Genomic DNA, 25,111 nt, shown 5'->3' with positions numbered 1-25,111 from the left:
TATGTGGTCATCATGGAGGAGTTGGACCAAAGGGTCTGTTTCTGTGCTGTACTTCTCTATGACTCCAGTCCTATTTATCAGCACTTGGCCCATATCCCTCCAAACCCTTCCTATTCATATACCCATCCAGATGCCTTTTAAATGTTGCAATTGTACCAGCCTCCACCACTTCCTCTGGCAGTTCATTCCATACACACATCACCTTCTGTGTGAAAAGGTTGCCCCTTAGGTATCTTTTATATCTTTCCCCTCTCACCCTAAACCCATGCCCTCTAGTTCTGGACTCCCCCACGCCAGGGAAAAGACTTTGTCTATTTATTCTATCTATGCCCCTCATGATTTCATAAACTTCTATAGGTGGCATGGTGTAGCAACTTTTAAAACATTTTCATGTAAAAGTACATTTGACAATAAATTTCTATTCTATTATTTCATCACTTAAGTCTGGATCTTTGTTAGCTATTGCTAACAAGTTTCTTGCAACACCTAACACACCATATGGACTGTCAACTTCAACTGTGAACTGTCTCCGGAAGATTTATGTAATACAATATTATGACACTGAATCAGTATTGTAATGGCATCAACTGAAAAAATAACTTCTGTTTTGCAGTTATAACACTCATAAGTTTATTATCCATCCTTTCTGAGCTCACTGATCTACATTGACATGTGATTTGGCAAGCTATTGAATTCAAAATTCTCAACTCAACCATAATTTGCATTTATATAGAGTCTTTAACCTATTAAAATGCAATAGGTCTTTGTGCTCAAATGCTACCACATCCCAAATGACTTTGAAATTGACCTTCTCTCAATCATTCAGATGGTAAATGTAAGCAAAGAGTGCTGAGACCAGGGGCTGAAATTTTGCTTTGGGGTCAGGAAACAGGAACCTCAACTGTTTCCATATTTTGAACCTGCCCTTGAACGGAAACAGACGTTCATCTATTTTAGCATGGGTGTCCCTTTTATTAGACACTCCACCCTGTCCAATTATGAGCAGTATATGACCTCTTAAAACTGGGAGTCAATGGGAGGCTTTCACTTTGAGAGAGGCAACTCTCTGCTATAAGGGATAAATCACTGAAGGGGACACTCAACATGGGGCAGCCCACACACACCTCCCACCCCTCCAACATTTTTAAAAATTTAATGAAGAAACAGAATAACAACCCAGGTTATAAACATGAATGCACCCACATCCTGGCAGCCAGTGGGACCCTGTAGATCTGCCTGCAGCACAAGCCTTCCCCACTTGGTTTCTGTCTCCAGTCAGTTAGATTGCCCCCTTCATTACATAAACTGAAAACCAGAAAATCTCAAATGGCTTCCTTTAATTGCCACTAACAAGGCTCTTAATTTGGTGCCCGCTCCTCATGAGGCAGGCTGCCTTCTAACCTGGCCTGAAAATACCTTGACAAAGCTTGCAGGTGCAGGGAACCGAGTCAGAAAATTGGTGTTTGCTAATTTTGGGTATTATTTGCTTCCACATTGACATACCCTGAAAATTTTGCCCTTTAGATTTACCTAATTGAACCTTTACAAAATCTCCTTTCTTAGTTAGCCCATGGTCACTTTCAAAAGGCCATGCTGGCCGAATTTAAACCTTTGGCATTTTCATGCTGATGTGGAAGTTATCACATTATTTGCAGCATTATCCTGCAACCTTTCAGGCTAAAAAAAGTAGTTAAATATAAGATTCTTTATTTTCTGTATTATTAAATTCATTTCCTTATATTGGGACTGTGGCAGACTGAAGCTAAGAGTACAGAATTATTTGAGACAATACTAAATTATGCAGCGCAATATTTTGCTATTTCACTTGACTTTCCATTTTATATTTGTATTTTGCTGCTTAAGTTGTTCCCTTTTTGTGGTTAATTTTTTTTCAGTTCCTCTCATAAACATTTTACAGTCTCAGAACGAATTAGGAACTTTCTTACTAATTCCAAGCAGGGGGTTTGATTTCCTGATTAAAAACTTCTGGTGAGGAACATTGGTCGAGAAATCTTCAATGCAAATTCCCAAATAATGTTACGTATTGCATTAATTTCATATTCTAGGCTGTCAGCATCCATCTACATCTGTGTGCCTTTTCTTAGGCTGTATTGCAATTTCTGCATCGGCAAGAGCAAATACAAAACATACATCTAGAAAATTTTTTAAGGTTACATAGAAACAAAAAAAAACTAGCAGGAGTAGTCTATTTAGCCCATCAAGCATGCTCCACCATGGCTGATCCTCTGCCTCAATGCCATACATCATTTCTCTCCCCATACACTTTGGCACTTCTGAACGCCAGTACTCTATTTCTTTCTTAAATACATGCACTCACTGAGACCAGACCCCTTGTTCTAGAGCCCCTGGCAAGGCGAAACATCATCCTTGTATCTAGCTTGCCCAGCCCTGTCAGAGGATTAGAGGATGGAGAAAGTGAGGACTGTAGATGCTGCAGATTAGCGTCAAAAAGTGTGGCGCTGAAAAAGCACAGCAGGTTAGGCAGCATCTGAGGAGCAGGAGACTCGCTGTTTCGAGCATAAGCTCTTCATCAGGAATGTGTGGGGGTGGGGGTGCAAAGGGGTGGAGAGATAAATAGAACAGGACTAGGGCGGAGGTAGGTAATATCAATAGGTGGATACTGATGGGGGATGATGGTGATAGGTCAGAGCAGAGGGTGGAGCAGATAGGTGGGAAGGAAGATTAACAAGTGGAGAAGTTCAAGAGGGTGGTGCCACGTTGGCGGATTGGATTTAGGATAAGGTGGGGGAATGGGAGATGAGGAAACTGATAAAATCAACATTAATGCCATGTGCTTGGAGGGTCCCTAGGTGGAAGATGAAGTGTTCTTCCTCCAGGTGTCAGGTGGCTAGAATTTGGAGATGGAGAAGGCCCAGGACTTGCATGCCCTTGGTGGAGAGGAAAAAGGAGTTGAAGTGGTTGGCCACAGGACAGTGGGGTTATTTGGTGCATGTGTCCCAGACATGTTCTTTGAAATGTTCTTTGAAATGTTTGGCATTCTGTCTCCCCAATGTAGAGGAGAGAACATCGAGAGCAACAGACACAGTAGATGAGGCATTTGGATGTGTAGGAAAATCTCTGCCAGATGTGGAAGGACCTTTTGGGCACTTGAATAGAGGTGAGCAGGGAAGGTATGGGCGCAGGTTTTATACCTCTTGCAGTGGCAAGGGAAGGTGCTGGGAGTAGAGAGTAGGTTGGTGGGGGGTGTGGACCTAACCAGGGCATGGCAGAGAGAATAGTCTCTGCGGAATGCTGATAGGGGTGGGGAGGGAAATATATCTCTGCTGGTGGGGTCTGACTGTAGGTGGCGGAAATGGTGGAGGATGTTGTATCCAGAGATTGGTGGGGTGGGAGGTGAGGACCAGGGTTTGGAGAATGACAATCAATATATCCATTAGTTCAGTGTTTCCTTCCTAATAGACCCTTGTTTTCTGATCATTTATGTTATATTACTTGTATCATCATCTGTGAAGTCAGAATTGAAGTAGGTATTTAATTGCACTATTTCCTTGTTTTCCATTGTCAATCTCTTGTTTCAGATTGTAAGGAACCTACATTTGTCTTTGCTAATCTTTCTCTTTTCACATACTGATAGAAGCTCTTACATTCTGCTTTTATAGTCATTGCAACTTTACTCTCATACTCTATCTTTCTGCTTTTGATAAAGCTCATAGTCTTCCTTTGCTTAAGTTCCAGTCCTCAGACTTGCAATTTTTTCTGGCAATTTTACACAACTTCTCTTTGGATCTCATACTATCCATAGATCATTTTATTAGTCATCACTGGGCCACTGATCCTGTTGTGTCTTTTGCCTGAAAGAAATGTATAATTGTTGCATGCATGCATTCATTTCTTAAACATTAATAATTGCCTAGCCACTGTCATGCCTTTTAATGAAGTTACCTGTCTATCGCAGCCAATCCCTCATACCTATTTTGTTTTCATTGCTTAGATTTAAGAAATATTTGACATTATTGCATACCTCATTTTATGCTTTGGGGACGCACAGTGGCTCAGTCATTCGCACTGCTACCTCAGGGAGCCGGATTCAGTTCTAGCCTTGGGTGACTGTGTGGAATTTGCAAGTTCTCCCCGTGTTTGCATGGGTTTCCTTTGGGTGCTCTAGTTTCCTCCTGCAGTTCAAAGATGTGCAGGTTAGGTAGATTGGCTGTGCTAAATTATCCATAGTGTGCAGGGATGTGTAAACTAAGTGGATTAGTCAGAGGAAATGCAGGCTTGGGGGGATGGGGTAGATGAGTGGATTTGGAAGGGAATGCTCTTCAGAGGTTCAGTGCAGACTTGCTGGGCTTCTGCACTGTAGGAAATCTGTTTCACACCTTTTTTATGCTTCAGTCCTATTTCATGCTAGCTGTATTTCCTCTATCTTCCACTTTAGCTTCCTACATTTCTATGTTTGTTCTAAATATCATTGTTTCCTTCACTCCTGCCTCCCTGCTCAGGTTCCTGACACCTTACTTCTCTAATTTACGTTGTTCTTTAGGCTACAAATGCTTGGAGTGTTAAGAATGCATGGTGTAAGCTGGGGGCCTGAGGTTAACATACCTAGCCTTAGTTTTCATCAGCAAATTTCCAGCAAGCTTTCAGCATATTTTTTAAAGAAAGCTAAGTGGCCTATAAATTGGGGCAGGTTCCTTCCTCCCTCAAGCAAGTCATGGTAAGAAGGGCTAATGCAGGACAGCAAGTAGTTGCTACCGGCACTGAGAAACTGGGAGTAGTAGTCATACAATGTAAATGTATGTATCAAATGTATTTAAAAAGTGTCTTTTTGTTGGCAACCATCAGTTAAGCTGTCAGAAATGTAAGAAAATTTGAGTGAATCATACAGTATAAATCCACTCAGCACTGATCAGTGCAGAGCAGAATTTGTAAAAGACTAATGCCTGATTTAAATACCTGTCTGGATATCATCAGACCCCAAATAGAGCTGGATGTAATCCAGGCTCAATTGTGATATGGAATTTAGCTCCACAAAATGAGTCATTTCCCTTTCTATTAAATGCTCATATCTGAACCAGGTTGCAAATTAACATTGAGAATGAATTATCACACCAATCCAATGAAATATTATCAGTTTGGAAAAACAATGATACAGTTTAGAGGAAACATCTAAAGTGCTCCAATATTGATTTCAAGACCAACATTTCTATTGTACAATAATCTTTTCCATCTTACTGTTTGACATTACACCAAAAAAAGCAACAACTACTGCCCAGTGCTCTTAAATTCAATATAAAATCTCACCCAGACATAACACTCAAGTACTTGATTGCAATTATGTTCTTCATTCAACTGGTGAAATGTGACAAACATATTAAAGTAAGTAGAAATGCTGAATTTGAATATGTAGCTTGAATGGGATACTTTTAATCTAATCAGCTATATAGGGAACTAGCATGATCAGATACGAACAGATGAAATTGATAGGCAGGAAGTGACTAGTTGTTCCATTTAGCTTGCCCAACATAACCATGACGCCTGTAGCATCAATAATTAGGTACCCTTAAGGAGACATCTCCACCTGCCACCATTAGTTTTTAAAAGATCAGTTATAAAAATTAAACTTGGGAAATTCTTTCCAAACCAGGGTAAGAAATCAGATCGATCATGCATATTTTATATTTAAACTAATCCTACTTTGCATTGACTTCAGTTAAGGTGAAATCTTGTAAGTGTCAAATTAATAGCAAATTTGATCAGGCAGATTCTTTTTGGAGGTTGAACGATAGACGATAGCAAGAATTCTGGGAGAATTACATGTGAAGTTGGGCAAGACCTGTCTCAGGGTCAGGAGTAACCTGTTGCATTTTTCAACAGAGCTGCAGGTGAGGAAATGAGATTCTTGCTTGTCAACGATGAGAGCAGACTCGATGAGCTGAATGGCCTAATTCTGCTCCTATATTTTATGGTCTTATTAACAGGGATTATAGCATGTTGTTGGCCTGATTAACTGCAAATCATGTCTCATTGATGTGCAGCTTCCTATCCTACCACTGTTGCAAGCAAACTAGATATCCGTGATACCAGACAGGGAAGTCAGAAAGGGACTTAGCGACTTCAACTCGCCACTTACTCCTTCCAACCATCACCTTGAACAAGTGACAAACAAAAAACCTCATGGCATACTCCAGGGCACCAGCTGCATGCCCCCATATCTATGGATACTGGCATCTGACATATGACAACCTCTGAGGCCCATCATGGTATGTTTTCTAACCACTTACAGAATCCTTCTGCACTTAAAGGTGCACTTCAGAGTGCATTGAAATGCTACAGCAAGGACACTTTGAACACAGGGACAGGCATCCAGCTCACAGATTCATTCAGGCCACATCTCAGGGTTATCCCTTGCTTTCTTATCTCTCACTCACTTTGAGCCTACATGGATGCTTGCTGCATCCCAATCTTACCTTGCCTTTTAATAGTTTACCCCTCGGCCAGAGTTACCAGGCTCATTGCCATTGCCTTGCCATTTAGCACAAACACAAAGCCAGGATGTTTGTCATGATTATTGGCAGTTATTAGTCAAGCTAAGGGAGGTAATCATCAGTAAGGGAGTCCCTCTACATTAAGTCAAAGGCAATCTCCAATGTCAGTCCCAAGGCTTGGGATAGTCAGGGTCAGAATTCTCTTGTAGGGGTGAGGAGCTGAATGTTGACAGCATGCTACTTGTCTAGGTGATTTCTGCCCTCTTCTCCAGGAAGGATTGAATGAGGTGAATGGCAGTGTCAGAGCAATTTGTGCTGGCGCAGGTGGGGCAAAACTGCTGAATCAGTAGGCAGCACTGAGGAAGAGGTGATATCAGGTATACTGGTGTGTGGAGGAAGCCATTCTTCCCACATTGCTGGGCATTCATCCAGATATGTTGAGACTCCACTGGCTCACGTAGAGACCTCAACCCAGAACTGACAGGGCGTGGTATCATGGTCTCCACTACTAGTCCTTTTGGAAGAGGATGGCCCTTCTCTGCATCACCCTGTGCTCAAAATCAGGTGCATCTTGCCCACCTCTCTGCCATGTTCAAAGCAAATATCAGTCATCGAGAGGGTAACTCTGAAACTGACAATGCTTATCCAAACGCGTAACAGTCTTTTAAAGATGGTTCTAGCACTAGGGATGACAGTCTATCCTGGCATATTCCAGCAGTTGCAAGATTTTTCCAATATGGTGAGAGGTAGAATTGGACAAGAGCGTCACCATACGGGTGGGGTTGAAAGTTAATGAGGTGAGTTTGGACACAAAATAGCAAGAAATCTCACTGGGCCTCACAGAGAGAAACCCTCCATGAAATTTCACAAAATTGGAACTTTGTCAAAATATGACAAGATTCAGCCCTTTGTGTTAGTTTCTCAATCAGAATATTAAATTAACATTAACCCCTTCATAAAAGTGAATTTCTCATGGTGGTTAGAAATTTCTGGTTCTTTTCTGCATGGTTGTCATGGTGCATTTTGAATATCATAGTTTCAAAGTGTCAAAAAAGTTCTTTTGGAAATGGTTGATAAAATAAATGTGGAAGAGAAAAAAATCATGCAAGGCAGAGCTGTAGAATTCTAAAAGTTGATACTTATATTGTTTTTCTTTAATCTTAACAGTGATGAGTATTTCTGAATTTTTTTTGCAAGCAAGGCCTAGTTAGTTTTCTCATCCTCATTAACCAAACTTGCCACATTACCTATCCAACCTGATGGCATCTCTCACATCTGATATCTCGCATCTGCCCATCTTACCACATGCCATTTCCCAACAACTCTCTACTCAGCAGATATCTACCTAAAGAGTCCAAAAGTGTGGTGCTGGAAAAGCACAGCCAGTCAGGCAGCATCCGAGGAGCAAGCGTGGCATTGTTTCGAGTATAAACTCTTCATTACGAATATATGGGGAACCCAAGGGGGCTGAGGAATAAATGGGAGGGGTGTGGGGTTGGGGGGAAGGTAGCTGGGAAGGCAATAGGTAGATGAAGGTGGGGTGATGGTGATAGGTCAGAGTGGAGGGTGGAATGGATATGTGGAAGATGGACAGGTAGGACAGTTGAAAAGGGCAGTGCCAAGTTGGAGGATTGGATCTGGGATAAAGTGAGGGGAGGGGAGATGGGGAAACTGGTGAAATCCACATTGATCCGAGGTGGATGGAGGGTCCCAAGACAAATGATGAGGTGTTCTTCCGCCTTGCACACCATGTCTAACCACTGGTTGCAATTCCTTCTCTCCTTATTGCCTTGCTGGTTCTGCTAGCCTGCCCCTGATTTCAAACTGTAAATGTAGTAATTGCGGTACATCATCTGATGATCACCTTACTGTTACAGCTCTGCAGCTTGCTACAAACAGCCTAGATAGCTGGACTTCAGCCATCTGCTCAGCTCCGACAGGTGATGACCCTCTGATGTCTGCAACTAGGGACTTCAACCCAATACACAAGGTGGAGCGGCAGTGGCAGTCAGGTACATGGGTAACAATGACCCCCACAGCCTCAGAAGCTGCATCAGTGCAGTGAATCCTGCAAGCATCTGGTTACCTCCATGGCAGACAGTATGGCAGACATTGTCTTCATGTGCAGACAATAACTGCATTTTAGCATGCTCCAGCAGCACTTCATTGCCACATGTGAGACACCACACCTGGAGGTCAGCACTGAGAGCCTACTACACCAACTGAAAGCAGGGTGAACAATGTGCACACATGGCATTGGGTCATGATGACACTTCTGTCTCTCCTCCATCAACAATCTTAATGTTTGGTTCCCTCCATGTGCAAAGGTGATATCAAAGACATCAAAATGCTGTCCATTAGTGGCTAACTTAGAGCCTGCAACCCCTAGCCCTGAAGACTAATCTGCTGAGGCACACTCCCTTGGCAATGAGTGCACACACACACACTATCCTGACAATTTGATGGATTGATGGTAGCGGAGTCCAAAACTAAAGGGCATGGAGTTAAGGTGAGAGGGGAAAAATGTAAAAAGGACTTGAAGGTTAACTTTTCGAGCAGAGGGTGGTGTGTGAATGGAATGATCTGTGACAGGAAGTAGTGGAGGCTGGTACAAATACAACATTTAAAAAACATCTGGATGGATATATGAATAGGAAGGATTTAGAGGGATATGGGCCAAGTGCTGGCAAATGGGACTAGCTTAGTTTAGGATATCTAGTCAGTATGGATGAGTTTAACCTAAGGATCTGTTTCCATGATGTACACCTCTATGATTCCTGAAGAAGGGCTCATGCCCGAAACGTCGATTCTCCTGCTCCTTGGATGCTGACTGACCTGCTGTGCTTTTCCAGCAACACATTTTCAGCTCTGATCTCCAGCATCTGCAGTCCTCACTTTCTCCTCGTACATCTCTATGACACAGTCTTGGTGGGCCAAAGGGCATGTTTATTGCTGTACTGTTCTTTGTTCAATGGTCTCTAACCTGCCATTCACCTTTGCATAAATACATGGTTTTTACCCTAGGTTTGATGCTTTCCTTAACTTTACTAGGTCTTTCCCGAAGAATAAATCTTTAGTGTGGGAATATACTTATTCTGAAATATCCACCACTATGTCTCTGTGGTCTCAGTTTTATGCCTATATGATTCCCCTTACTTTAAGTTTAACATATCCAGCCTTCTCCCTTTCAAATTGAATATAAATTTTATTTATACTGTGATCACAGCCACATCGGGGTACCTTTACTTTAGGTCAATAATTAAGCCTGTCAGCTTACAAAAATGTCTAGAATACGCCCCTGTTTGCTGGTTGGTTACAGAATGTTGGCAGCAGCAGTAATAACTTGCTAATGAGTATGACTGTCCACAGAGGAAATTCAGTGTCACTGGTTGTGGGTTCTGTGAGTCTATGTATGGCTCATAAGCCTGACCCTAGAGCTGCATCTCTGATCACACATATGGCGGGGGTTTCTGGGAGGTGGAATTGATCCTTGGCATTCCTTTCTCTGGTTCCTATTCCATTTCAAATAATTAAATGCTTTACACAGGAGGTTCCTCCAAGTTAAGTTCTTCTGAATGGGCGTCTCCCACACATCGTCATCTATGTCGTATTTTTAGAGGGAAATCTTCAGAATGTATTGCTCTAAGGAAACATTTCATTTTATGAACTCCTCATCCAGGTTACCTTTGCCAACCTGACTTTTCTAGTTTATATAATGGACTAAAATCACCCATTAGTGTTGCTGTTCCTTTACTAAAAGCACATAATATTCAATTTTGTACATTTCATTCTACATTGCATTTACTCATGAATCCTTGCAGCAATGTCATCTAGTTGTGCAAACCCCTTGATCTTTATCTAGCATCCTATTCTTCTTGAATGTCATATAACCCTCAATATTCAGGATCCAATCCTTGTTACCAGAAGCCATGCCTCTTCATGGCTATCCGATCGTATGTTTATTTCAAAATATGTTATTAATTTATTTACTTTGCTATGAGAGCTAAGCATATTCGGATATAGAGCCTTTAGTTTGGTTTCTTTGTTATCTTTCTAACATCTAATCTTGACTGCTGATGTATTCTTAGGTTTATCCAATCTGTCCATTTCTGCTGTTCTCTGACCTTCATTATGACACCATTATTGCAGTATGTTACTATTTTGCTCTCCTGATTTAACTCTATGTTTCAATTTGCTTTATCTACACAAGCTTGATCCTCAACATGCATTGTTTAGTTTAAAGCCCACTCTACCACTGCTAGCTGTATGTTTACAAAAACCTTGTCCCAGCACAGGTTACATACATAATGTTCCAATGGTATACTGCATCCCCCCACCTTCCCAAGCAGTGCTGCATGTACCCTAATATTCAGAGCCCACTTCTCCCAAATCAATTTTTGACTCACAAATTTCATTTGTCTTATGCATACTCTTCTATATACTTAGATAATCACTCAGACATTATTATCATTGAGTGCCTAGCTCCTTATGCTGGCTTGTCGAACTTCTTTCCAAAAGAAATACTTCAGCTGTGTCACACTTTGGAATATCCTCAAGATTTAGAAAATATTACAAAAGTTAAAGTTCTTTATTTGGTTTCTATTAGTTCTGTTTCTGTACAAACTCCAACTATTAAGATTTCCTTAAATTCTGACTGGATGTTAACCTTCCCGATCTCTGAATGGATTACTTCAGCAATTTCTTTCATTCATTTGTGGGACTTGGACATCGCTGGCTGGCCAGCATTGATAGCCCAGCCCTATTTGCCCTTGAGATGGTGGTGGTGAGCCTGCCTCTTGAATCGCTGCACTCCACTTACTGTGAGTTGACCCTCAATGTCAGAATTTTGACCAAGGACTGTGCAGGAATGGCGGTATATTTCCAAGTCAGGGTGAGTGGCTTGGCGGGTGATTTGCAGGTAGTGGTGTTCCCAAGTACCTGTTGCCCTTGTCCTTCTTGATGGATGTGGTCGTGAGTTTGGAAGATGCTTTTTAAGAATCTTTGGTATATGTAAAAAATCAGTTGAAATATATGGCAACTTCCTTAATTTATTCGTTGACTGCTCTGTGCAATAGTAAGATATTACATACACTATAGTATACTCCCATTTACTTAGAGATTATTTATGATCAAATAAGCATCACAGACACACTTCGATTAGACTTAAGTCAATTATGGTTATAATACTTAAATGCAACCTTTCTGCATACAATGAAGTGTAATGAAGAATGGGGATCATTTTATTTATTCTGAATGTGACTTAGACTTTCACAATATATATCAAAATTAAATGGAATATAAAAGAGGAATGTAGAAAATAGGAACAGGAGTAGTCCCTCAGCCCATTGAGCCTGTTCTGTCCTTCAATATGATCATGGCTATTCATCCTACTCACCACTTCTCCTCATACCCTTTGATCCCTTTAGCCCTAAGAATTATATCTGTTTCTTGAAAACATTCAAGGTTTTGGCCTCAACTGCATTCTGTGCCAGAGAATTCCACAGGTTCACTATTCCATGGGTGAAGAAATTTCTCCTCATCTCAGTCCAAAATAGCCTACCCCTGTATCTTTCTACTGTGACCACTGGTTCTGGACATCCCAGTCAATGAAAACATCTTTCCTGTGTATACCCTGTCTAACCCTGTTAGAATTTTATAGATTTCTGAGATCTCCCTTATATTTCTGACTAATCCATTCTGTCTTCAAATGTCAGTCATACCATTCAAGGAACGAATTTGGTAAATCTTTTTTTGCAATACCTCCATAACCAGAACATGCTTCCTTAGATAAGGAGGCCAAAACTGCACACAATACTCCAGGAATGCTCTCACCAAGGGCCTATAAAATTGCAGGAAGATATCCCTTCTCCTGTATTCAAATCTTCTTGCTATCAAGACCAACATACAATTTGCCTTCTTCACTGCCTGTTGCAGCTGCATGCTTATTTTCAGCACTAGTGTACAAGGATGCTCAGGTTTCAAAGCACCTCCTCCTTTGCTAGTCTATTGCCATTCAGATAATCCACCTTCCTGTTTTTGCTACCGAAATGGATAATCTCACATTTATCCAGATTATGCTTAATCTTCCATGCATTTGCCCACTCTCCAACCTTGTCCAAATCACACTGTAGCATCTCTGTATCGTCCTCACAGTTCACCCAACCACCCAGCTTTAAGTTGTTTGCAAACTTGGTGATATTATATTTAGTTCCCTTGTCTAAATTATTAATATGATCCATAAATAAATTCATGGTTGTACTTTAGGTAAATTCATTCAGGTCTGGTGTTAAAATGTACCATCATAAAATACTGACAGTAGGTGGTCCTATTGGTAATTGGTTAGTACCAATGTGACAGGCCACATGTAATTTGGACACTTCCTGAAAGTGCTACTGGGCTGAATTTGCCAAGCACTTGCTATCCCATACAGACTGCCACTCCAGCTCTTCTTTTTAACTGAAGAAACCAAAGAAAGGAACACCACATTTCTGAGACGAAATTCTGCTCAGGGCTGTCTCAGCAATGCAGAACCAAATCTGGCAACTATCTCACAGTGCAGAACTGTCAGAGAAAGGCAAACCACATCCACTTTTCACAGCAGTCAGTTGCTGTACTCTGAAATTTAACCATTCTGAAACTAACTTTAATGGCTGCTGTGAAGCAATATGTATATAAGCTCAGAGTGATGTTAGAATGCTGTGAGGGTAGGGTGCCAGATGGGTAGGGAAGTAGGGCACTGCTAAGTAGGATGCTGGGGGTAGGGTGCCAGCAGGGTATGGTGTCAGCTGGGGACAGGATAATGTGCCAGAACTCAGACACCAGATACATAGAGATTAAGGTTCAAATATTTACAAAAAACAGCAACATTCCCTCTAATTTTCTTTCTGGCTGCATGGGCCCCCAGAGCTCCGTAACAGGACGTCAATGCTGCACTTGTCATGCTGACACTAATTTCAGACACAAAGCTTGGAAGGAATAGAGATGAGTAAGGTGTCAGGTCAGTAGGATGTCAAGTGGAAATGGGAAGCAATATCAATTGGTAGAATTCCATGATGCAAGGTGGCAAAGTGATGCAGTGTTTAGGGCAGATCAGGATGGGTGAGGAAAAATGGGTTTGGCAAGGGGTGGGTGGGGTGAGGGTGGGGGCTGCAAGGAGAATCAGCTCAGGTCCAGTGGAGGAGTGGGAAGGGATATATGAAAGTCGTTGGGGGAAATGGAATTTTTGGGTCCGTTCCAGGATACAAGGGTTGTGTCGGGTCAAGTTTCTGTAGGACTGTCATCTAGTCTGGTATGGTCAGTTCTGGGAAGGGCAGAGATTGTGTTCAGCATCAGAAAGTTTCAGTCAGGTCAGGTCTGGCTGGGGAGGTGAATTGTTAGTTCAGGTCTGGTGGCAGTGAGTGAAGTCCAGTCTGGTTGGCATGGATTGGGTCCATAAGACATAGGAGCAACTCCATCCAGTATAGACCTAGAGTCTTCAAACATTCTCATATGTTAAGCTTTTCATTCCTAGGACCATTTTTGTGAATATCCTCTGAACATGTTCCAGGGCCAGTACATCCTTCCTGAGATATGGGGCCTAAAATTGCACACAACACTCCAAATGTGGTCTGACCAGAGCCTTATAGAACCTCAAAAATACATCCCTGCTTTTATATTCAAGTCCTTTCAAAATAAATGCCAGCATTGCATTTGACTTCCTAACTACTGACTCAACCTGCAAGTTTACCTTGAGAGAATCCTGGTCTCGAATTCCCAAGTCTCTTTGCACTTCAGATTTCCAAATTTTCTCCCTATTTAGAAAATAGTCCATGCCTCTATTCTTCCTACAAGAAGCATGACCTCACACTTTGCCATGTTGTACTCCATCTTCCATTTCTTTGCCCACTCTGTTAACCTGTCCAAATCCTTCTTCAGCCTCCTCAATGCTACCCGTTCCTCTACCTATCTTTGTATTGTCTGCAAACGTAGCCCGAATGCCCTCAGTTCCATCATCTCAGTTGTTAATGTATAAAGTGAAAAACCGTGGTCCCAACACTGAGCCTTGTGGAACACCACGGTCACCAGCTGCCACTCTCTGCTTTCTGCCAGATAGCCAATCTTCTATCCATGCCAGCACATTGCCTCTGACACCATGGGCCCTTATCTTATCCAGTAGCCTCAAAGGTGGCACCTTGTCAAAGGCCTTCTTGAAATCCAAGTAGATAACATCCATTGGCTCTCCTCGATCTAACCTGTTCATTACTTCCTCAAAGAATTCTAGCAGGGGTCCAAGGGTGCTAGGAAACATCTGCTATGGGAAGGGGAAGTGTCAAATTAGGTTTGACAGCAAGTAGAGGGAAGGAAGTGGATGGGTCACACCTGACAACAGTGGAGTTTGAGTCAGGACAGATGCAGCTCAGGGTGGGGAGGTAGGGGTGGGATTTCAAGTCAGAGTGGTGGGGGTGTTTGGTGCAGTCAGGTCAGGTCAGTTAAATCTGGTCTGGAAGGCATAAGAGGAGTCAGATCCTGGGAATGTCAGGTTAATGTTTAAGGGGTATGTGGGATAGAGTCATAGAGATGTACAGCTCGGAAACAGACCCTTTGGTCCAACTCGTCCACGACGACCATATATTCCCACCCCAATCTAGTCCCACCTGCTAGCACCTGACCCATATCTCTCCAAACCCTTCCTATTCACATACCCATCCAGATGCCTTTTAAATGATGATCTGATGAAAGAGTAGTTGCTATGTATGTGGTCAACATCGGGTCAGTTTAATAGTCACTCTAACTCTTTTTGAGTAACTATCTTACTTAATTTCATTGCAACCTTCTGAAGTGTCTGATTTAAATGAAGTGTTTCAGTAGTTTCCAGGTTAGAAAAATTGTCCAATGGAAAATTTGATTTTCTAGACAATTCCTTTGGAGTGTGCTACAATAGGGATTCTGTGAATCTCTCTGTGCAACTCGTATCTATGCTGCCATAAAGACTCTCTGGCCAGCAGAAAGCCAGGTCACTAGGTTTGGATGAGTACTTGGAAGAGGGCAATGGGATCCTTAATGGAGGAAATTCCAGAAAAAGATCAACCAACTTTTGAATTGTTCAATGGAATCCACAACCTCCAAACCCTAATGGATCTATAGTGTATGTAAATGAAAGAGTGACTGTGGATGGTCCAAATTGCACCAGGATTCAAGTCCATAAAGAAATGTGAAAGACGGCCACATGAAGTCTGACAATAATTGTCCATAAAATCATGAAATAGTTGAGGAGACTGAGGACATTTGGCCCACTGGGTGGAATTTTCTTTTTTTGACAGTCTTTATGGAGGTGCACATGAGGTTCTCCGTTAGGCATCCAGGACCATATTCAAAAGGCAACTAAACAGCATTTTATTCGCTGTAACTCAAGAGAAATAGTGAACAGCTCTTCCATCCATCCCCTGGAGATCTCACACATCTGCCAAAGACAGCCCACAGTTCAATGACATCTCCCTACGGGGACTCCCACAGGACATTTGTGGAGATGGGATGTACTGTTTCTCAGGAATGGCAATAGGAGGCTATCCTAGGTGATAAATGCAGCCTGGACGTGAGGAGTTTGTGGAAGTCAGCTCCCATGGGAACCAAAGGATAGATTGTACATTGTGTCACAAGAGAATGAATGAACTGTGCACTGCCAAGGTAAGTGCCACTTTCTACTTAGTGCTTCATGCCTCTTTGAGGGTGAGACTGTATTGCAGGTTTGCCGCTGCAAAGGATTGCCATAAAGGAAATTGGTTCCCACGCATCTCCATGTTAGGAGAGGCAGTAGGGGAGGCAATGGCCTAGTGCTGTTATCACTGAACTATTAATCCAGAACTCAGTTGATATTCTGGGAATCCACGTTTAAATCCTGGCACAGCAAATGGTAGAATTTGAGTTTGATAAAAATAATCTGGAATTAAGAGACTAATAATGACAATGAAACTATGGTCAATTGCCAGAAAAACCCATCTGGCTCACAAATATCTTTTAGGGAAGGAAAATGGCCATCCTTACCTTGTCTGTGCTATATGTGACTCCAGACGCAAAGAAAAATGGTTGACTCTTAAATGCCCTATGGGTGATTATGGATGGCCAATAAATGCTAGCTTAGCCAGAGAGGCCTACATCCCATGAATGAGTAATAAATGTGCAAAAAATATTTGTTAATTCATTGCAACTACTGACGTTGCACTACCAGCAATACAGTACTGCCTCTTATATTAATGACTTCAAACACAAAAGGAGCTACAATACTCAGCAGATCATGCATCACAAGCTCACTGTCTGTTTCCATGCTGTACATCTCTATGACAAAATGCTACAGTGGGAGAGTGACAGGTTAAATGAATGGGAAAAACTTGGCAGATGACAAACAATATTAGATTAGATTAGATTACTTACAGTGTGGAAACAGGCCCTTCGGCCCAACAAGTCCACACCGCCCCGCCGAAGCACAACCCACCCATACCCCTACACTTACCCCTTACCTAACACTACAGGCAATTTAGCATGGCCAATTCACCTGACGTGCACATCTTTGGACTGTGGGAGGAAACCGGATCACCCGGAGGAAACCCACGCAGACACGGGGAGAACGTGCAAACTCCACACAGTCGCCTGAGGCGGGAAATGAACCCGGGTCTCTGGCGCCTGTGAGGCAACAGTGCTAACCACTGTGCCACCGTCCTCTGTGGAAAAATGTATGGTTATGCTCTAGAATGATTTGGAGATACTGGCATTGGACTGGGGTGTACAAAGTTAAAAAAATCACACAATGCCAGGTTATAGTCCAACAGATATAATATCACAGTGGCACAGTGGTTAGCACTGCTGCCTCATAGTGCCAGAGACCCAGGTTCAATTCCCGCCTCAGGTGGCTGACTGTATGGAGTTTGCACATTCTCCCCGTGTCTGCATGGGTTTCCTCCGGGTGCTCTGGTTTCCTCCCACAGTCCAAAAATGTGCAGATTAGGTGAATTGGCCAAACTAAATTGCCCGTAGTGTTAGGTGCAGGGGTAAATGTAGGGGAATGGGTGCGCTTCAGTGGGTTGGTGTGGACTTGTTGGGCCAAAGGCCTGTTTCCACACTGTAAGTAATCGAATCTAATCTTATACTCCACAACCACTTGATGAAGGAGCAGTGCTCCAAAAGCTAGTATTTCCAAATAAATCTGTTGGACTATAACCTAGTGTTGTGTGATTTTTAGCTCGAGGATGAGAGGGCATAATCTCAGATTGAGGTGTCATTCATTTAAGACGGATATGAGGAGGAATTTATTTTCTCAGAAAGCAATGAATCTGTGGAATTCTTTCCCACAACGGACTGGAGAGGTTCAGTCATTTAGTATATTTAAGGTGTACTTCTTCTCATGCTATGTCTTATGGGTCCTCAATACCTTCAAGGAAGCAACTGCAGAATTTGCAAGTAATCAAGGGAAGCATGCCAATGCTAAAGGGGAGATTGGATATGTGCAGCCAGCTAGTGAGAAAGCCTCTATTCAGTGGGTCTCACATCACAGAGCAATGCTTTAATAAAATCTTAGGTAAGGGTGACAGCTTATGACATTCCTCTGTAGCTTCTAAATCCCAGACAATGAATATCTACTGGCCCCAGGCCCATTTTCAAGGGTGCCTGCAAATGTATGAGACTTCCATGAATTGTTGAGTATGGACAGATTTTACCCTGAGCATTGTAGGCATTAACTGCAAGAAGCAGCCTGCATATGGGTCATCTCGTGAGCAGTTGTATGTGAGAAAACTTCACCCCTAACACTGGAATAAATTGATTGCAAAGGTGCATATGAATGAGATTTCCCATGATCTGAATAACTTGTGATGGCTTCACATAAAAACCACAAACATTTGTGCAAAAATAAGGCTAATTTCTGAAGAAGCTTAATTAGCACAACACATGTACTTACTAGAACTTTAAAAAATTTACCCCATCAACCACAAGTCTTGTACATGTAGTTGCGTTTGCAAACACATATGTTTTCAGGTTTTGACTAACAAAATTACACCTATAAGCTGTGGTGATGATGAACATAGAACATAGAACAGTACAGCAAAGTACAGGCCTTTTGGCCCCTGATGTTGTGCTGACCTTTATTCCTATTCTAAGATCAGACTAATCTACAACCCTTCGTTGCACTATCTTCCATGTGCCTATTCAAGAGTCGCTTAAAAGCCCCTAATGTATCTGACTCTACCAACACTGCTGGCAGTGCATTCCATGCAACCACCACTCTCTGTGTAAAGAACTGACCTCTGACATCTCCCCTGAACCTTCCTTCAACCACCATAAAGTTATGCTGCCTTGTGGTAGTCATTTCCGCCCTGGGAAAAAGTCTCGGCTATCCACTCTACCTATGCTTCTCATCATCCTGTACACCTCTATCGAGTCACCTCTCATCCTTCTTCACTCCAGAGAGAAAAGTTCTAGCTCTCTCAACCTTTCTTCATAAGACATGTCCTCCAGTCCAGGCAGCATCCTGGTAAATCTCCTGTGCACGCTTTTTAAAGCTTCCACATCTTTCCTCTAATGAGGCAACCAGAACTGAACACAATATTCCAAGTGTGATCTAATCAGGGCTCTATAGAATTGCAGCATAACCTTGCAACTCTTAAATTCAGTCTCCCGCCAATGAAAGTCAACACACCATATGCCTTCTTAACAACCCTATCAACTTGGGTGGCAACTTTGAGGAATCTATGGAGATGGACCCCAAGATCCCTCTGTTCCTCCATACTGCCAAGAATTCAGCCTTTAACCCTGTATTCTGCATTCAAATTTGACTTTCCAAAGTGAATAACTTCACACTTTTCCAGGTTGAACTTCATCTGGCACTTATCAGCCCAGTTCTGCACCCTGTCAATGACTAATTAGATTAGATTACTTACAGTGTGGAAACAGGCCATTCAGCCCAACAAGTCCACACCAACCCTCTGAAGGGCAGCCCACCCAGACCCATTCTCTACATTAACCCCTTCACCTCACACTACGGGCAATTTAGCATGGCCAATTCACCTATCCTGCACATTTTTGGACTGTGGGAGGAAATCGGAGCACCCGGAGGAAACCCACGCAGACACGGGGAGAATGTGCAAACTCCACACAGACAGTTGCCTGAGGCGGGAATTGAAGCTGGGTCTCCAGCATTGTGAGGCAGCAGTGCTCACCACTGTGTCACTGTGCCGCCCAGTATTCGTGACATGTTAATGAGTGCAAAGCTGGTTTTTGGCAATAACAGTTGAGAAACCTGGCTCACGTAAAAGGATCTCAGAGCAAAATCTTAACCCACTATTAGAGCATTGAGGTTTTGCCACCTTCCCAAATCAGTTCTACTGTCCTATAAAAACATTAGCCATGTTCAAAAGATTTTGTCCATTTTGTCTGTACTAGCCCTCTGAAGGAGTAACTCATTTGTTGCCACTCCCCTGACATTTCCTTGTAGAACTGCAATTTTTCCTTTTTCAGATAATGTTTAGAAAATTCTCTTTAGAAAGTCTCAACAGACCCTGCCTCCCCCACACACTCAAACAGTGCATTCCAAATCCTTACCACTCACCACGTAAAATAAACATTATGTTGAAATGAAAGCGGGAAATTTAGTTCCCTTTTTAATGTCCTGTAAAAATGCTTAGATGAAAATGAAGCAAGAAGAGAAAATTTTGCTGTTCAAATTATGACATCTACAGTCAGCCATAAGACAAACCAGAGTGACTATGACTGTACCCTAATTGTTTTAACATGCTTGCTTCATTAAAATGTTGTTGTGGGAAATAGTTAGGTGTGATTTTCGATATAGCTGTGCATGCACTGAGGAAATGAAAGCAACTCCTTTTAAGCAATTGCTACCCCCATTGAGTTCTGAAGCAAAACATTACTGAAGTTGAATGTATGCTGAATTGCCTAACTTTCATGCTTAATTGGATTAAACCAAACATATAATTTCATTTTACTTGAAATTCTAGAAACTCATATGCTACTTGAGGTCTTACTTGCTTGTGGAATTAAAAAGTAAAAATAGTTTATACTTTTTTTGGAAACTAACTTAGTTTGAACTGAGTTCTGACTTCCTGTATTAAGCAATAGATGAGGAACTCCTCAGAAGAAGGCTGCCTACTGACATTTTGTAGAAGGCTGAATCACAATTTGCTAGCTGCCCAGTCATTACCACTTACTCTGACTGATGAAAATAGTGTTTTTTAAATTGAGTCCCTATAGAGTGGAAACAGGCCATTTGGACCATCAAGTCCACACAGTCCCTACGTAGGATGTCCCAAACTGACTCCTACCCCTACATTTCCCATGGCTAATCCACCTAGCCTAATATCCCATGGACAATTTAGCATGGCTAATCCACCTGATCTGCACATCTTTGGACTGTGGGAAGAAACCAGAGCACCTGGAGGAAACCCAAGCAGACACAGGGAGACTGTGCAAACTCCACACAGACAGTTGCCCGAGGCTGGAATCAAACCCAGGTGAGGCAGCAGTGCTAACCACTGAGACACTGTGCCACCCAACAGCTGCAGTCATTTCCTCCATCAGAAGAAAAATAGTTCTCATCAGGGTTTACTGCCACAGTTTTTCTTAATCTTTCCCATCAACAAGTCACCCTTTACTTACACATGCATAATGCATGACACTGACCCAGCTAGCTCAGAGTTGGCTCCTAGATTGAACAGAATCCAACATAGTCCTGTCTTTCAGCCAGGGATCCCTGATTGGACCAGGTTAACAGCCCAATCAGGGAACTTATATTCCAAGAGGTCCAGCTGGCTGACCTTGTTCCAATTACAACATCCCTCCCCCTCAAGGTCCTGGGACGTAGGCCCTTTTTTTAACCTGTAGCTTCTCCTAGGGCGTTTTTGCAACTAGTCCGGTTCCCCCAACTCTGCCTCAGTTACTGACAATGTGAACCCGACCATGGCCCGACTCTTGTGCCTGGAGCATCTTGGAAGAAATTCATCTTTTTCTTCAGGTGGTAACAGCATCAAAACTGCGACATCTGCCACATTCATTTCCTCCTAAGAGGTTTCTTTGATGCTCAGCAGAGGGGGAGATCCCACAGATTTTGCCAGTTTTGCCAGATGATCTGATGGGTTGGGTTTGTTTTGCTTCTGCCCCATTTGCAAGATTACAGCTTTCATGTGGTCCACATGCTTGTTCAGGACTACCTCTCCTACCCAAAATTTGTACATCACAGGACCTGACCTTGCATTGAACATGCCTCTTACCCATGCAGGGCCATTCTCATGGTTTCAGCACCAAATTTCATCCCCTGAAGTAAACTGCCTCTCTTGCCATCTGTAGAGCATCTATAGGAGAGGCTTCTACAGAAGAGGCAACATGTACCTCTACACTTAGGCACAATTACTAGGACTTTAGGGAGCAGGTACATATACATCTGGACTTGTTGTAAAAACGCTGCAGGAGAAGCTACAGGGGAAAAAAAGGTCCAATGTCCCAGGACGTGGAAGGGGAGGGATGTTGTGATTGGAACAAGGTCCAGTATTGGCATCCTGACGTCGTTTTACACCCCCAATCCCATGATCGGGAAGATGAGGTTTAACCTGGTGTGCATTCTTCTCCCCATTAGCAACTCTGCTGGGGAAGTCTCTGTAGTTGTGTGAGGAGTGGTCCTATAATCAAAACAGGAACCAGTACAGCTTGGCACTGAGTGAAGCTGTAGCTGTTTCTTTGAGTCTGCTATTTCTGCCAGGCTATTGGACAATGGGTGGTATGGAGCTGTCCTTACATACCAAATGCCAACTGGCTGTAGGAAGTACTCAAGTTCCTTGGTGATAAGTGATGGCCTGTTGTCTGTGGCCAACATCTCCAGGAGCTCATGTATTGCAAAAGATGCTTGTACCTTTTCAATTGTTGTCCCTGTGTTTGACAAATGAACTCTATGTATATTCAACCACTTTGAATGGGTGTCCACAATGACAGAGAACATAGAGCCCATGAAAAGACTGGTTTAGTCAATGCAAAACTAAGTCCAGGGTTTACCCAGCCATTTCAACGAGGGAGGAGTTGATCGCAGTAATTTTTGACCTTGTTGGCACTCTGGGCAGTGCCCCACGAATGTGGTTATGTTGGCATCCCACTCCCGTCACCACTGAAAACCATGAAGGCCAGTATCCCGTCACCAAGTCACTCTTTATTTACATGTGCTTAGCTGGTGTTATGAAGGTGTAGGCGTGGACTGCACCTTTAAGAGAGAAAGGAAGATAGCAAGGACTGACTGGAAGCACAGAGAGTGCTGAAAAAGGTAACAATGTAACACTTGGTTGAAACAAATAGCTGGAGTTGCATTGCCAAGGAACAAAAACAAATTCAAATTCGGCCAATCGATTTAAATTATGCTCCAGATACCAAACTCAAATTGAATTTGAATTTAGTGTTTTGATGACATCAAACCAATAAAATGATCCAATGTTTTGGGGGTATAAAACCGGACATTTTGAACAGTTAGAGGGAAAACTGCCAAGAACACCAACACGTATAGGCTGCTAGCTGAAGAGCTCTCTGAAAGGTACCTCTCCATAAGACATTTGTATAGCAGAACACCAAAGCTGACCTAAAGAAATCTACAGAGGAAAATCTACAAAGGAGAATCTACAAAGCTGACTGGTTTTGAAACGTGACTTTTTCTTTGTAAATCTTAATCGAGGCTTTTTACTGGACTAGTATTGTAGAGTGGGAGGTAAAATACAGGTTTAAGAGAAAGCAGTTGTAAATAGTGGTTATAATGTTCTCTTTTGGATTTAAAGAATAAACATGTTAATTTTTACTTTAAATACTGAAACCTGGGATATTTCTTTGCCTATTGATATTTAACAGGTTACGGCGTGAGGTGAACTTCTCTGTGTGTTGAGTTTAAATTAGCAGAGGGGTTTACCCTGTGTCGTAACATTGGCTTCTAGAGTGTATAGAACCCCTGATATTCCTGTTTCTATCTGTCAGCCAGGGCCCCCAATTGAACCAGGTTATCAGCCCTAATTCCGAGGTCCACCTGGGTGACCTCATTCCAATCACTACATGCTCAAAATGTTTCCCTATGATGGCAATAATGCAATTCAGTGTTATAACAAACATCATTGGTTCTGTTTTGATTGTGTTTCAGCCACACCATTTGTAGGTGTTTAGTTGAACTTTCCTGTTGAAAGAATCTTGCAAGAAAGATGCAGTATTTTCTCAGATGACCATGCCTGGAACCTCATGATATTTGCCACCTTTACTGGTATGTAGTATTAGATAAGAGTTGTTTGAGCCAATTTGCTGCCACACTTTTGCTTTGGCCTGGGCCTATCTAGTGATTAGTGGAAGAGGATGGGCCTATCTAGTGTTTACTAGGAGAAAATAGGCCATCTGTAGAGCATCTACAGAAGAAGCATTGTTCGCAGATAACAGAGAGATTTATTGCATGATAGCAATAAGTATCTCTACACTTAGGCACAATTACTAGGCCTTTAGGGAGAAGGTACAGATACATCTGCTGTTCATCAAAATTAGAATAGAATATCTTGTCTTCATCCACTATCTGTGTATAACATCTGCTAAGGCACACAAAGCTATAGGCCAAGTGCTGGAAAATGGGATTAGAATAGTTAGATGTTTGTTTCTAATCGATGCAGAGTTAGTGGGCCAGAGGTGCCTTTGCCTATGCTGTAGACCTCTATGGCCTTCTCTGTAAAGTGGGTAGAGTCAATGTAACATGAAATTACCCCTTCCAGAACCATTACTTTCCATAACATCTTCCCCAAGACTTTTTCTCCTTCTAAATAACACATTATATAATCACATATATTATACATGCATGTAATATATGTTTACATATATTACGTTTACCACCACTTCATCTCACCCAAGTCTCTGGCTTCACAAATGCAGGCAATCCAGTGATTTCACTTTTCTCAGACTTGGAAGAATTACACGTGTGTTGCCTGAGGACCGTTGACCCTGGTTCTGATTTGTGAACTATTTCTCCACTGGATATCCTTCACACAGAGGGTCCCTTATTTTATTTGGCAGACCTTTATATCTCCTGAATTTCCTGCCTGGACAGTTGACTTATTTCAACTTGTGGTATCCTGAATTTCGAGATCAGGCAATTACTTTCAATTTCCTTGAATGCAAAGGCCAGGCAGTTTCTTCTTTTGTGCCTTGGATTTCAAAGAGAATTGGTCTGTCTCCAATGAAGGTATGTGCAGTTTATCTCTCTCAAATTGTTGATCAGGCTGGATGTCTTCAATTACTCATTCTAGGTCTGGTGAAATAAACATATTCAGATCCTCAGTCAGCATTATCTCTGTCACTGTTCTGTTTTAGAAGATAGAGTCATAGTGTCATAGGGATGTATGGCACAGAAACAGACCCCTCAATCCAACCCATCCATGCCAACCAGATATCCTAAATTCATCTAATCCCATTTGCCAGCATTTGGTCCATATGTCTCTAAACCCCTCCTATTCATATATCTATCCAGATGCCTTTTGAATGTTGTAATTGCACCAGCCTCCACCACTTCCTCTGGCAGCTCATTCCATAGTGCACCACCATCTGTGTGAAAAGGTTGCCCCTTACCTCCTTTTTATATCTTTCCCTTCTCACCTTAAACTATGGACTAA

The sequence above is a fragment of the Chiloscyllium punctatum genome, chromosome 37 (assembly GCF_047496795.1).
Source record: "Chiloscyllium punctatum isolate Juve2018m chromosome 37, sChiPun1.3, whole genome shotgun sequence".
Taxonomy (NCBI): domain Eukaryota; kingdom Metazoa; phylum Chordata; class Chondrichthyes; order Orectolobiformes; family Hemiscylliidae; genus Chiloscyllium; species Chiloscyllium punctatum.
The sequence above is the reverse complement of the archived record's forward strand: the minus strand, read 5'-3'. Positions refer to the sequence as shown.